The sequence below is a fragment of the Triticum urartu genome, chromosome 2A (genome assembly GCF_056163025.1).
Source record: "Triticum urartu cultivar PI428250 chromosome 2A, HENAU_Tu73, whole genome shotgun sequence".
NCBI classification, from domain to species: Eukaryota; Viridiplantae; Streptophyta; class Magnoliopsida; order Poales; family Poaceae; genus Triticum; species Triticum urartu.
In genome coordinates this window covers 751,801,154-751,816,318 of record NC_141874.1, presented here as the reverse complement: position 1 = coordinate 751,816,318, position 15,165 = coordinate 751,801,154, and the positions used below count along the sequence as shown (strand labels likewise).

General features: G+C 45.3%; 2 pseudogenes; one reads left to right on the top strand and one right to left on the bottom strand.

Annotated features, from left to right (window-relative positions):
* Positions 1 to 5,252: 5,252 nt before the first annotated feature.
* On the top strand, positions 5,253 to 6,905 carry LOC147987759 (uncharacterized; annotated as a pseudogene).
* Positions 6,906 to 13,295: 6,390 nt separating this feature from the next.
* Positions 13,296 to 14,389, bottom strand: LOC125526797 (uncharacterized; annotated as a pseudogene).
* Positions 14,390 to 15,165: the final 776 nt, after the last annotated feature.

The following is a 15,165-nucleotide window of genomic DNA, read 5'->3' as shown; positions in this document are numbered from 1 at the left end:
GGACACTCAACGACATTGATTGGAGGTGATGACTGGAAACGCGGCTCTGCGTGTGCCTGGGGCAAAATAGTGGTGTTCGACATGTCTGGACGGATGCCCCATGCTTATGTGTGTTATGTTGGCGGCCGACTTGCAGCAGTTCGTTGGGGCCCAGCGCAATCGCAACTAAGCACACCCAAGCGCAACCGGGCATCGGGAGGAGGGTTGTCGACGCCGATGAAATCGGTTCCATTTTTTGTTAGTTTTTTTCTTGTTGTAGTAGCAACCGACCCATCCCAAGCGCAACCGCAACTCAACACACCCAATCGCAACTATAGGACATATAATGTGACCGCAACTGGGGGTCGGGGCGGAGCGCTGTCGGCATCGATAAAATTGCTTCCATTTTTTGTTATTTTTTTTGTAATTGGAACCGCCCCATCCCGAGGACAATCGCAAGTCAACACACCCGAGGCGCAACTGCAAGCCATATAATGTGACCGCAACCGAGGTCGGGTGGAGGGCTATCGGTGCCGATGAAATCGGTTCCTTTTTTTGTTAGGTTTTTTTGTTGTAGTTGCAACCGCCTCAACCTGAGCGCAATCGCAACTCAGCACACCCAAGCGCAACTAGGCGTCGGGGGGAGGGTTGTCGGTGCCGATGAAACCGGTTCCATTTTCTTTTCTTAGAGTTTTTTTGTAGTTGCAACCGTCCCAACACGAGCGCAACTGCAACTCAGCACACCCAAGCACAACCGCGGGACATATAATGTGCCTGCAACCGGGGTTGGGCGGAGGGTTGCCGGCGCCGATGAAATCGGTTCCATTTTTTTGTTAGGGTTTTTCCTTGTAGTTGCAACCACCCCATCCCGAGCGCAATCACAACTCAACACACCCAAGCGCAACTTCAAGCCATATAATGTGACCGCAACCGGGGGTCGGGGCGGAGGGTTGTCGGCGCCAATGAAATCGGTTCCATTTTTTAGTTAGTCTTTTCCTAGTTGCAACTGCCCCAACACGAGCGCAACTACAACTCAGCATACCCAAGCGCAACCGGGCGTTGGGGGGAGGGTTCTCGACGCCCATGAAATTAGTTCCATTTTTTGTTAGTTTTTTTGTTGTAGTTGCAACCGCCCCATTCCGAGCGCAATCGCAACTCAACACACCCAAGCGCGACTGCGGGACATATAATGTGACCGCAGCCAGGGGTCGGGGCGAAGGGTTGTCGGCGCTGATGAAATCGATTCAATTTTTTGTTAGGTCCTTTTGTAGTTGCAACCGCCCCATCCCGAGCGCAATCGCAACTCAACACACCCCAGGCGCAACTGCAAGCCATATAATGTGACCGCAACCGAGGTCGGGCGGAGGGCTGTCCGCGCCGATGAAATTGGTTCCTTCTTTGTTAGGTTTTTTTGTAGTTGCAACTGACCTATGAGTGCAATCGCAAATCAACACACCCAAGCACAACTGCAAGCCATATAGTGTTACCGCAACCGGGGTCGGGTGGAGGGCTGTCGGTGCCGATGAAATCGGTTCCTTTTTTTGTTAGGTTTTTTTGTTGTACTTGCAACCGCCACAACCCAAGCGCAATCGCAACTCATCACACCCAAGCGCAACCGAACGTCGGGGGGAGGCTTGTCGGCGCCGATGAAATCGGTTCCATTTTTTGTTATGGTTTTTTGTTGTAGTTGCAACCGCCCCGTCCCGGCGCAATCACAACTCAACACGCCCAACTGCAACTGCAAGCCATATAATGTGACCACAACTGGGGGTAGGGGCGGAGGGTTTTCAGCGCCAATGAAATCAGTTCCATTTTTTGTTAGTTTTTTTAGTTGCAACCGCCTTAACACGAGCGCAACTACAACTCAGCAAACCCAAAAGCAATCGCAGGACATATAATGTGCCCGCAACCAGGGTCGGACGGAGTGTTGTCACTCCGATGAAATCGGTTCCTTTTTTGTTTGATTTTTTTGTAGTTGCAACCACCCCATCCTGAGCACAATCACAACTCAACACACCCAAGTGCAACTGCAAGGCAATGGACTTCTCGTGCTGTTTGCCAGCCATATGTATTCCCCAGCAGCTTATATAGCCATATCAACACAAGGTTGGCTTCCTCTCAGAAGTGGTTTTTGTACAAAGCTTAAGCTTGTGGTACTAGCTAGCTAGAGGGACACACACATTTTGATTGTTTTCGTCTTATTGTACCACTTTCTCGCCATATGACTAGAAAGTAACACGATTCCGCTCCAGGATTGCAGGCACAAGGAGGAGTTGTTCGTGTCCACCTCGCCCTTGTGGACGTGCCGGCCAGTGACGAGGGACGGCCAGACGGTGCCGAGCATGTCGAGGACGACGGCCAGACATTCTTGCAGGTTTCCTTGTCGATCATCGTACTACTCAGGGTCCATGGTCCTGATGATGGGCAAAATGAGGGTCCTCTCCGTTCACAACTAGCTATATTACTTGAATGCCCGTATTTGTATTGCTTTATATAACTCTCAATGAATTTTTGACTCCTTCCAATAGCATCGCGTGGACAAGAGTTCTTCCAGAACGTCCATATAATACATCTCCATTTTTCTCTTACTCTGAAAAAACCAACATGTACAGAAAATATTTCGTTTCTATTATCATGTGTAACAATTATATAAAGAAGTACAATCGTTACCATGATCATCTCTTTCAGTTGCGCAGGATGCCATGAGTTTTTCAGTTTATCCATCATAAAGCTTTGTCAATTCACATTTTCAAAGCATCATCCAAAGCCATCAGTTTTTATCTATAATATACAAAAGTGAATATAAAACACATTCATTAAAAAAATAAGATCAGCCCATATACAATATATATTCATTGATCAGCTGCTCGCTTCGAGCATGTAACCGTTTCAATCAGAGTGAGTGGCATCGTGCATTTTAGTAGAGTGAGACACATCCCAATTTTAGTACACGATTCTCCGGAAATGACTTGCTAGGGTATGTCAGATTTTTCATTATGTAAAAATGTAAATTACATTTATCTAAAAAAACAACTGTTTCCCGTATTAAAGCAAGCAGACGCTCCTTTTATTCTCATCATAAAAATACTATATTCACTCTATAAGTATTACCACATGGCACAATGCTCGTAGTCACATCTTATTTTTCCGGCCTGCTCTGCTCGTGACGGTATCGTCGCATCCATCTTTCCCCGTAATGAGTATCACTGACGCCTGCCCTAGACACCATGCCATTCAACTCACACCTTCCTCTCACCATCGTATCTCCTTCCCTCCATGCCCCCCCCCTCCTCCTCTCAACGGCGTCACAGTTTGAGTCCTGCTGCAAGGAATGCACACCGTCATAACCGAGAGCGTTCACCACAATGTGTTTTTGCTGCCATGATATACGAAATGATATATATGATTTGATCTGATCGCCTATTTTTTCATCTGTAGTCGCCGCCCTTGCCAGCCGTCCTAGTCGTCGGTCGCAGCCCTCTCCCGTCGTCCTTGTCACCGGATTCGCCCAAGCAACAGCTGCACCATGCGGTTGCAGCTTCGGTGGCGACGGCCACAACTCGTCAGCATGCTTGCCGCTGCTCATGCCCGATGCCGCAGCTCGTCCGGCTCACCTCACAGTTGCTCGCCCCGTTACAGAAAATTCGAGCATCAATTTTAAAAAAAACTGTCTCACCGCTGAGCCATCGCAGACCGCCGAGCGGCCGGTTGTAGCAATTTGTGATGATGGTTGAAGCGGGATGAGTGACACGGATTATAGCAGAAATGCGATGGTCATGTGATGTAGCAAAACACTATGTCATTTGTAGCCGGATGGGACATCGGTTGTAGCAATTTATAACTCTGGTTGTCGTATGTAGAAAAAAATACGACGGCCGTGCGATGTAACAGAACGTGACGCGCATTGTAGCAGTCGTGCGATGTAGCAAAAAACATACTATTATAATACCACAAACACTGTTAGAATAAATTCGAGGCGCTCCGTCGATCTATCGAGGATCAAGCAATCACACAAGCATGACACCGAGATTTGTTAACGAGGTTCACTATCATGGCTACATCCCGGGGTTAACTATGGGCGCTCCTTCCCATGACACCGTCACAATACCGCACCTCGGCCGCCCGGGCGCCGACACATGCCGCCGGCTCCCCCCTGCGCGCATGTGCTATTATGTTGGCATAGGTTACATCGTGGGTCTACCCCCGATATATATGAGAGGCCTAAAATAAAGTGTCCTATTAGGACACAAATCCTACCCTGTCAACACACAGTTAAAAACTCCCCGCAAAAAAAACACACACAGTTAAAAACCAAGTCCAACTGTACAATAATATTCAACACAACTCTGACAAACTCCAGCTTGACGAATATTCTTCACCACTTGAATTCATGCATGCATCCAACCTCCATGTACATTAGACTTCTGGGGCGTGGAATTCATCTGTATTGCTTTTAAGATGAGAATAAAAGGAGCGTCTGCTTGCTTTAATACGGGAAACGGCTGTATTTTTAGATAAATGTAATTTACATTTTTATATAGTGAAAATTCTGACATACCCTAGCAAGTCATTTCCAGAGAATAGTGTATTAAAACTCGGATGCGTCTCACTCTACTAAAATGCACGACGCCACTCACTCTAATTGAAACGGTCACATGCTCGAAGCGAGCAGCTGATCAATGAATATATATTGTATATAGGCTGATCTTATTTTTTAATTAATGTGTTTTATATTCACTTTTGTACATTAGAGATAAAAACTGATGGCTTTGGATGATGCTTTGAAAATATGAATTGACAAAGCTTTATGATGGATAAACTAAAAAACTCATGGCATCCTGCGCAACTGAAAGAGATGATCATGGTAACAATTGTACTTCTTTATATAATTGTTACACATGAAAATAGAAACGAAGTATTTTCTATACATGTTGGTTTTTTCAGAGTAAGAGAAAGATGGAGATGTATTATGTGGACGTTCTGGAAGAACTCTTGTCGACGCGATGTTATTGGAAGGAGTCAAAAATTCATCGAGAGTTATATAAAGCAATACAAATATGGCGAGAAAGTGATACAATAAGAAGAAAACAATCAAAACGTGTGTGTCTTTCTAGCTAGCTAGTGCCACAAGCTTAAGCTTGTACAAAAACCACTGCTGAGAGGAAGCCAGCCTTGTGTTGATATGGCTATATAAGCTGCCGGGGAATACATAAGGCTGGCAAACACCACGAGGAGTCCATTACCTGCAATTTTTAATACAGTACTAAATAAAAATGTTGAGTCTCGCTTGGACTCGTCGCGGCGACGTGGAGGCACCACCCACCCCAACCCCAACCTGGGGTGGCTGCTCTCTCCATGGCCTCGATATTGAGGTGGTGAGGGAGAAGAACATTGTCCCTGGCGGCAACGGCAGCGGGCTAGTTGCAATCCCTTCGTATTTCTGGGGCACCCGGCTGGCGAAGCGGCAAGATGGAGGCTTCCCCTTGTACCCAGGCTACTCGGCGGCGAGGGCCTTGGTCGGCAAGGGGGCGGGGGGCATGGCGGATTTGAGAAGGCTGTCTCGCGAGGTGGAAGACTTGCTGGCGGAGATGTTTGCTAGCATTAGCATTGATGGCGGAGGTGACGCGGCGCGGCCCAGGGTGGTGCAACTGCGACTATCGCCGGAGCTGGCGCTGTGGAAAAGCTCGCAGCATGCAATCGGCAACGTGCTGCCCACTAAGGGCGCCGGGCTGGTCCAAGCCACGCCGCAAGTTCTCGCCTTGCTGGGCGCCACCGACTGGCCTGAGGCGATGACAACAGCCAACGCCCTATCTGGCAGCAGCATGGCGAACCTGCTGATTGGGGCCTTCGACATGCGCACCCTCTTCTCCAACTACGTGGTGGACATGGCATTTTACTATGAGCACGGGTAGGTGTTCCCCTCCTTCAGCCGCCTCCTACGCGACGGGCTCGCCGACACCCGCTCGCTACGAACCCCTGGTGGCCGGCAGCGACGCGAGGCTGTCGCCATCGGCGCGTCCTACATCCGAGCCAAGATCACGCTGGAGGCGGCGCACAGGACGCTCCTCAAGGACCGGTCGGGGCGGATGGACCGCCACGCCGCCCAGGTTATGTCGCTTTGCGAGAGCAGCATCCTAGGCATGGGGGTCGAGGCCATAGCCCGGGGCTTCGATGTTGGCGCCGTCACAAGCGACCTCGTCTTCAGCTCGCCCGGCACCGATGTCATCGATGTGGGCAGCGACCTGGTAAACTCCGAGGTCATGAACTCGTTCCTCAACGTGGCCGACATCGCCGCCTCAGGCGTGGTGAGCGAGCCAGCGTTGCGGGCCATCTACGACGGCTACGCTGCCACGGGAGCTCGGATGTACACCCAGAGGTGGCACGAGCCCGTGGCTCAGGTGTGCATCACCTTGTATACTTGGCACCTGCACAACGACCGGCACATGTTCCTCCGCCGCGCCCTCCTAGGATGGCCCAAGGCCCGCAAGTCCCCGGCGCGGCCCCAGTGCGAGGCTGACTTCGACGAGGTCTTCAACACCGACTTTTGCACCACCGGTTTCAGCAGGCCCCTTGACCCTGAGTACGCCTGCAATGGGGAAGAAACCTGCGACCACGTCCGGCGCTTCCTCAAAGTAAAAGGAGACCAAGACCACCTGCTCGCCGCCCTTTGGTCGTCCATTGTCACCGGTCCGCTGGAGTACGTCCGGACGGGCGAGGTGGACGAGCAGCGTGAGAAACACCTCATTGAATCCTCACGCCTGCAAATGGTCCAGCTCTTCTCCAAGGGCCTCATCGACGAAATGGTCTGGCTCGTCGCCCATGCAAGCCACCATGCGTGGCAGGTGAACTATCTGTTTGAGGCCGCCATGTTTGGCAGCATCCTGGACGGGGGCGAGTTGATAGGCAAGCTCGATCGGGCGGAATAGGCTGTCTACATGCATCCATCTTAAATTCTTAATTATATTCGGCCGGCAGGCCTGCTGCTGTGATCGATTCGAACGTGGTTAATTCTGCATGCATGCATGTTTTCCTTTTCAAGTCTATATATCTACGTGCTCTATTTTCTTTCTTCTTTTGGAATCCCTTTTCTTTCCAATCATTCGATGACAAGTGGACATTCCACTTTTTTTCCATTTCATTCATCCCAAACTCAAAATATGTATGTATGCATGTATGTATGTTACTTACATTTTATATACATGCATCTACTCCTATTTAATTTACATGCGGTCGACATTGGTGTCCTCTTAGTGTCGATCGGCCAAGAAGCAAATCTCAGAAATGATATGTTTCATCTCCTCCTCACGACTATCCTCAAACACCATCTATTTTCTTTTGTATAAATATCCATATGGAACTGTAATAATAGAGCCAGCCGGATAATAGAGGAAATTAATTAATTAAGCAGCTCGTGTCTTTCTCTTCTTTTTGTTTGAAAAGAAGGATAGCCCCCGGCCTTTGCATCAGTGATGCATGCAGCCATTAAAAAAAAATCAAAGCTCACTCTTGACTGATTTCTTTGTCATCAAGTTGAAGTGTGCATCGATTGCCAACCAACCGTGGGTTTTGCACCTTCTTAAGAAGGAATAGGAGACAACGACATGACCATGACGTATATATCCTACTTGTGGTCTAAATCTTATATTTGGCCCACTCTAAACATGGTCCCGCGTATTTTCCTTTTCATGTCTTCTTTGGGACTGTCGGCTGTTTTTCAATTCGCCCTAAGTTAATTTTTCTTGTAATCTTCGGATGACACGTGGACATTCACCTTTTTTCCATTTCATGAAAAATCATTTTTTAGCGTGAAATCTACTTTCAGGGCACCTCGGACATGGCAATTTCTGGCGGACTGCCGCATAGCCTTGGATTTCGAACGAGTGAATGAGATTATAAGTGTTTCTAGTCATCAACGTAAAATCGATGACCCCCCTCCCCCCCCCACACACACACACGCACACACACACAAAAATAGATGAGACGCATGTCTTCGTGTTGATTATATATGTGTGATTACAACATCTAGAGAGATTACAGGGAGGTTTGGAGAGATAGAGCTTATCCCAAAAGACTAGGCAACAAATATGTTTATCTCCCATATTCAATTGTACATGTTTATCCTAAAATTCCACCTTACCAAAAAATTGTGCAAGTTTAGATTACACCTAAAAGTCGGTCGATCTGTCTTCCATCATAACCCCTCTTTCTCCGTGCTTAGTTCAAACATTATAGTGGGGCATGAAACCGGACTCAAACAGGTGGACATGAATGGTTCTTGAGTTAAAGTAAGTGTGATCATTCTTATAGCCAGCACATGGACAAGGCATAAAACCATCCGCCCGCTTGTTTGCCTTAGCCGCAAGGAGAAAAGTATGCACACTATCTGCGAACTGGGAGAGCATCGGTCATCGTACATCCATTATCGGCTCATCTTCATTACACAGCACCGAATAGACCAAATTAATACAAGTTCATACATAAAGTTCATACAACATTTATTCTCATAAAACAAACATACAAATAACTCTCTAGCTAAAGCATTTAAATGCAACAACAAATGCGATGAAGATCGCAACTAAGGTAACAATTGATCCAACAACATAATGATACCAAGCCTCACTATCAATGGCATATTTTCTAATCTTTCTAATCTTCAAGCGCGTTTTCTCCATCTTGATCTTGTGATCATCGACGACATCGTCAACATGCAACTCCAATTCTATCTTCTCCACCTCAATTCTTTTCAATTTTTCTTTCAAATACTCATTTTCTCTTTCAACTAAATTTAACCTCTCGACAATAGGGTCGGTTGGAATTTCCGGTTCACATACCTCCTAGATAAAAATATCTATGTCAACTTGATGGGCATAATTTGTCATAAATACGAAATGCAACAAATAGTTGTAAAAGAGAATATACCACATCCGAATCATAACCCGGGCGAGGGCCAACTGGGACGGATATCAAAACCATGGCACTATGAATAACAAACAACGTACGGGTAAGATAATTATACAAGGAACTATATATCTACATCACACAAACATGATTTTTTTTTATATAAAAAAGATAAGAACAAGAGGCTCACCACAAGGTGGTGTGGGCGACGGGACGGTGCGGACGATCGACGGTGGTTAGGACGGAGATGGGAAGGCACTAAGTAAACCACACCTACATATGCAAACTAACAGTAATTTTGAGCTCAAGTTGCATATAAATCAAATAAACTACCACATATAATTCCTCCCAAATTACTAAAACCCACAAATTAATCACTATATAAAGCATTGCAAGAACTAATCTAGCAATGAGAGATGGAAAGGACAAAGTTGCTTACCTTTGTGATCATTTGAATGGATGGGGGCCTTCACATCTTGACAAAAATTGGGCAAAATGTGTGATGAGCTTGAGGAAGAGGGGAAGAACAGTGAGGAGAGGGGAAAGGGGAAAAATAAAGCGAGCTCGATCGCGGGTGGACGAAGGGTTTATATAGGACGATCTTTAGTACCGGTTCGTGGCACAAACCGGTACTAAAGGTGTTGGAGGGGCCCCAGACTGACAACATCCTGCCACCACTCTCTTTAGCACCGGTTCGTGGCACGAACCGGTGCTAAAGGTTCGCCACGAACCGATACTAATGAGAGCGGCCCGTCTAGCTATTGGAACCGGCACTAATGGTCACATTAATGCCGGCTCAAATACAAACCAGAACTAATGAGCTGAACATTAGGCCATTTTTCTACTAGTGTAGTAAGCCCAGATCTATTTAAAAAAGAGAGTAAGCCTAGATCCAAGAGACTTGGGAAAACATGGCACGCCTTACGATGGATGCACTAGATTGAGATGATGTTGCAAAACAATATGTAATATTTAACTTCAAGAAATTGTTTAACTGAAAGATAAATTGTAGATTTATTTTTTATTCTAAAAAATGTAGTTTGGTACTCCCTTTGTAACTAAATATAAGCTGTTTTTGCAGTTTGGAGTAGATTTTTGATATTATTACCATGATTATTCGAAAAACTTTGGGCCATTATAATTTTTTAGCGAATGAACTGTTACTTTTTGAATACAACAATCCGACTTTATTTATTATGATTTTTAGCAACTACTTTATTGATCACTAAACATGAATTGGGAGAAATGTTCATTAATTAAAAAATGTTTATTTTGAAAAATGTTTGTCAATTGTTCACAAAATTCCCAAAAAATGATCCTGAATCAGAACATGTTAGTGAATTAAAGTAAATTCATGAATTTGAAAAAACAAGGATTAAAAAGGAAATGTAAAAAAGGAGAAGCAAAAATGCTAAATGCAACAAAAATTGATTAAGAAGGAACTAAAAAATAAAGAACCAAAAGAAAACAAACGAAACAAAGCTTCTGAAAACTTCCCAAAATCAGTTCTCCACTCATAACTTCACTAGATGCGCCGGCCCAGCACTAACACGCTGTTAGCGATCGCTCCTGGAGTGGTTTTAGAAGTTGGCGGGAGCTTCCCAATAGTTTTTGGGAAGCTTTAGGAACGATATTTCTTCTATTTTTTCCTGCGGGTATTTCTATTTTTTATCATTTCATTTGCAGATTTTTCATACTTTAGTTTTAATTTAAAATTTTAAAATCTTAAAAGATTTTTAAAAAATTTGTGAGAAAAAAATCAAATCCTGATTTTTGAAATTTCAACAACTCTTTTTAAAATTTGTGAATTCTATTAAAATTTGCAAGTATTATTTGAATTTATGAACTTTGAGTATGTGAACATTATGAAAATCTATACATATTATACAAAGTCATGAACTATTTTGAATTCATGTTTTTTCTTAATTCGCAAGCATTTTAAAAAAATTACATAATTTTCTAAATTGCATGAAAAAAATTGAGTTCATGAAATATATTTTTCATAGAAAAATTGAAATTCATGATTTTTTTACATATTCGTTAAAATTTTGTTGAATTTGTGAATTTTTCTCAGAATCCAATTTTAAAACGGAAGAAATAAAAAACTCTCTGGGAACCAGACCCACGCAGACTCTAGCACTGTCCTTACTACTAGGTCATAAGCTACATTAGGAACCTAACGGGGACCTCCTATATGCCGCTCTCTGCGGCAAACTATCTTTATTTCGTACAGGAAGGTCTCTGACTGGGCCGGCCCATAAACGCCATTGAACTTTCATGAACGCCACCGAACTTGTACTATAGCCCCAAAAAAATCGACCACAAAGAGAATCGAACTACGGATATTGTGCTACACACGATGCGAGAGTTACTGATAAGTCAGCCACGTCAGTCTTTAAGAACGAACCCACTCGGTGTTTTATGAAATGATAAAAAATTTCAAATTTGCAAACTGTTTTAAAAAACCTGAAACATTTCCGAAAACAAGAACACTTTTTTTGAAAATGGGATTTTTTTTTTGAAATTTAAAAAATATGGCCAAACACAAACATTTTCTAAACTCCCGATCAAAACTTGAAAACACGAACATTTTTCTAAAAATTGTGAACATATTTTGAAATGGGAACATTTTATGAAACTTGAGAAAAATTGAAACATGAAGATTTTTTAAAATTACCGAACAATTATTTGAAATGGCAACATTTTTGTAAATCCTCAGACAATATCCGAAAACATTTTTTAATACGCGAGCAATTTCTTTTTAATTTATGAACAAAATATTAAACACGTGTTTTTTTGAAATATTGATCAATTTCTATAAGCAAGACCTTTTTTGTAATTTTGAACATTATTTGAAATAAAATAAAATTGAAAAATCAAAAAAATTCAATACGCGAACATTATTGGAATTTATGAACAAAATTTGACAGCACAACCTTTTTTTCAATTTTGATGCTTTTTTAAAAGCATGAAAATTTTCAAATTTTTGAACATTTTGCTAAAAATGAAATAAAATAAACTGGAAAAACAGAAAACTAAAAGGAAAAAAAGAAAACCGAATCAGGAAAAACAAAAACCGGTTCAGGGAACCTACTGCAATGTTTTCAAAACCGGATAAGCTAGTATTGTGGTTGTAGTTTTCCTCATTTGTTTGTGCTTGTTTGGTATAATAACTTCCCATCATCAACCATACGTGCACATTGCCGATCATAACCGCAGCTACATGGAGTCATGTTGAAGATGGAGCTGGAGTCTGATGGACGACTTCACTCTGTGCTGATGGAGGGGCTACGGCGTGAATGCATGGCAAGCTGGAGCCTTGTTAGAATAAATCCGAGGCACTCCGTCGATCTACCGAGGATCAAGTAATCACACAAGCATGACACCGAGATTTTTTAACGAGGTTCACCATCATGGATACATCACCGGGGTTGACTACGGGCGCTCCACCCCATGACACCGTCACAATACCGCACCTTGGCCGCCCGGGCACCGGCACACACCGCCGGCTCCCCATGCGCGCCTGTGCTATTATGTTAGCATAGGTTACATCGTGTGTCTACCCTCAATATATATGAGAGGCCTAGGATACAAGTGTCATATTAGGACACAACTCCTACCCTGTCAACACACAGTTCAAAACCAAGTCCAACTGTAATCTACCTTGTACAATAATATTCGACACAACTCTAATAAACACATCTCTTCTCACTAACAGTTGTCACATAAGCAAACTTATATTCGGTGTGTAATGTTAATATCTAAGGTACTCCCACTATAAGTGGTCTAACATAGGTCCGGTGGAACGCCCAAATCGGAATCCTATTCCCAGTGGTGACCACAAGTGTTACTATCCAGGATCCGCAATTGCTGGAGCGAGGTCAAGTGGATATGCACAGCCGAAACATGCATCGCTCAAGCGGGCTATAGGTGGTCCATCTTAAACCTAGTGCCAGTGGGTGACATGGTTACATCATCTATAAATGTGTCACCAGAATACATCATCTACTGATGCACGCAAAAGCTTATCAACTACTCTCTCCATCCACGAAAAAGGATACTTCTGCTTTTGAATTAGATCATTTTTTAGATTAGCAATATATATGTATATATGATATTTTCTCCGACTCAAATTAATTGAATCAGATTTGTCTTGATACGAATGTATATACTTCTGCTTTGTGACTAGATACATCCGTACCTAGACAAATCTGAGTTTTAACTTGGGTCGGAGGGAGTATCAAACTTAGTATATCATGAAATTACTTTTAAAAATGGATTTACTGATACTAATTTGGAGTCATAAATGTTTCTATATTTTTCCAGTAAGATTGGTCAATGGTCTTCTTCTAATAAAAACAAATTTTAAAACTATGTAATGAGGGAGTAAATAGTAGTAGTACTCCCTCTGTCACAAATTACTTGCGGGCCTTGGGCCATCCTAGGAGGGCCCGGCGGAGGAACATGTGCCTGTCGTTGTGCAGGTGCCAAGTATACAAGGTGATGCACATCCGGGCCACAGGCTCGTGCCACCTCTAGGTGTACATTTGAGCTCCCGTGGCAGCATAGGCGTTGTAGATGGCCCATAGCGCTGGCTCGCTCACCACGCCCGAGGCGGCGATGTTGGCCACGTTGAGGAACGAGTTCATGACCTCGGAGTTTACCAGGTCGCTGCCCACATCGATAACATCGGTGGCGGGCGAGCTGAAGACGAGGTCGCTCGTGATGGCGCCAACATCGAAGCCCCGGGCTATGCCCTCGACCCCCATGCCTAGGATGTTGCTCTCGCACATGGACATGACCTGGGCGGCGTGGCGGTCCATCTGCCCCGACCGGTCCTTGAGGAGCGTCCTGTGCGTCGCCTCCAGCGCGATCTTGGCTTGGATGTAGGACGTGCCGATGACGACAGCCTCACGCCCCTGCCGGCCACTAGGGGTTCGTAGCGAGCGGGCGTCGGCGAGCCCGTGTAGTTGGAGAAGAGGGTGCGCACGTCGGAGGCCCCAAAATCAGTAGGTTCGCATAGGGCGTTGGTTGTTGTCATCGCCTCAAGCCAATCAGCGGCGCCCAGCAAGGCGAGAACTTGCGGCGTGGTTTGGACCAGCCCATCGCCCTTAGTGGGCAGCACGTTGCCGATTGCATGCTGCGTGCTTTTCCACAGTGCCAGCTGCGGCGACAGTCGCAGTTGCACCAACCTGGGCCGCGCCGCGTCACCTCATCCATCAATGCTAATGCTAGCAAACATCTCCGCCAGCAAGTCTTCCCCCTCGCGGGACAGCCTTCTAAGATCCGCCATGCCCCCTGCCCCCTTTCCGACCAAGGCCCTCGCAGCCGAGTAGCCCGTGTACAAGGGGAAGCCTCCATCTTGCCGCTTCGCCAGCCGGGCGCCCCAAAAATACGAAGGGATTGCAACTAGCCTGCTGCTGTTGCCGCTAGGGACAGTGTCCTTCTCCCTCACCATCTCAATATCGAGGCCATGGAGAGAGAAGCCACCCCAAGTTGGGGAAGCCTCCATCTTGCCGCTTCCCCAGCCGGGCGCCCTAGAAATACGAAGGGATTGCATCTAGCCCGCTGCCGTTGCCGCCAGGGACAGTTTCCTTCTCTCTCACCACCTCAATATCGAGGCCATGGAGGGAGCAGCCACCCCAGGTTGGGGATGGGGTGGGTGGTGCCTCCACGTCGCCGCGACGAGTCCAAGAGAGACTCAACATTTTTATTTAGTACTGTATTAAAAAATCGGATTTGCTAAAACTCATTCAGCTGAGAATCAGATTGGCCTCATTCACTTTTCTGACCGTCCAATTGAGCCACGCCACGATTCGCGTTTTCGTCCTGGAGAGCTTCGTAACGACGGGAGGCACGGCCCATCTATTGTCCCGCTCATGGCCTGTTTTCTTTTTTGTCGCGCGCTTGTTTTTCATTTTTTGCTGATGAAGCCCACTTGCGTTGGATATAGGAAGCCCGTGTATTATCGCCCCCTCTTTTCATTTCTCTTCGTGTCTTGTTGGTGGCAGCTGAGACTCGGGGATAGCCCGTTGTGGGAGTTCGGCGACGGCGGCGTCTACCTATGCGGGAGATCGGCGGCGGCGGCATTTTTCGAAGTAAGAATCCGGCCGTTCTGTTGGTCCTCCAATTTTTTCTTTGCCATTTGTAGATATTTTCTAGGTTTTTCTTTTAGGGCTGTTCTTTTTTGTTTCTGGCCAGATCCGTAGGAACAGTATATGATTTTGGCAGCTTCGAATCGGAGATGTGGGTGGCTGTAGTTTTGTATGTGGATCATCGCACGTATTT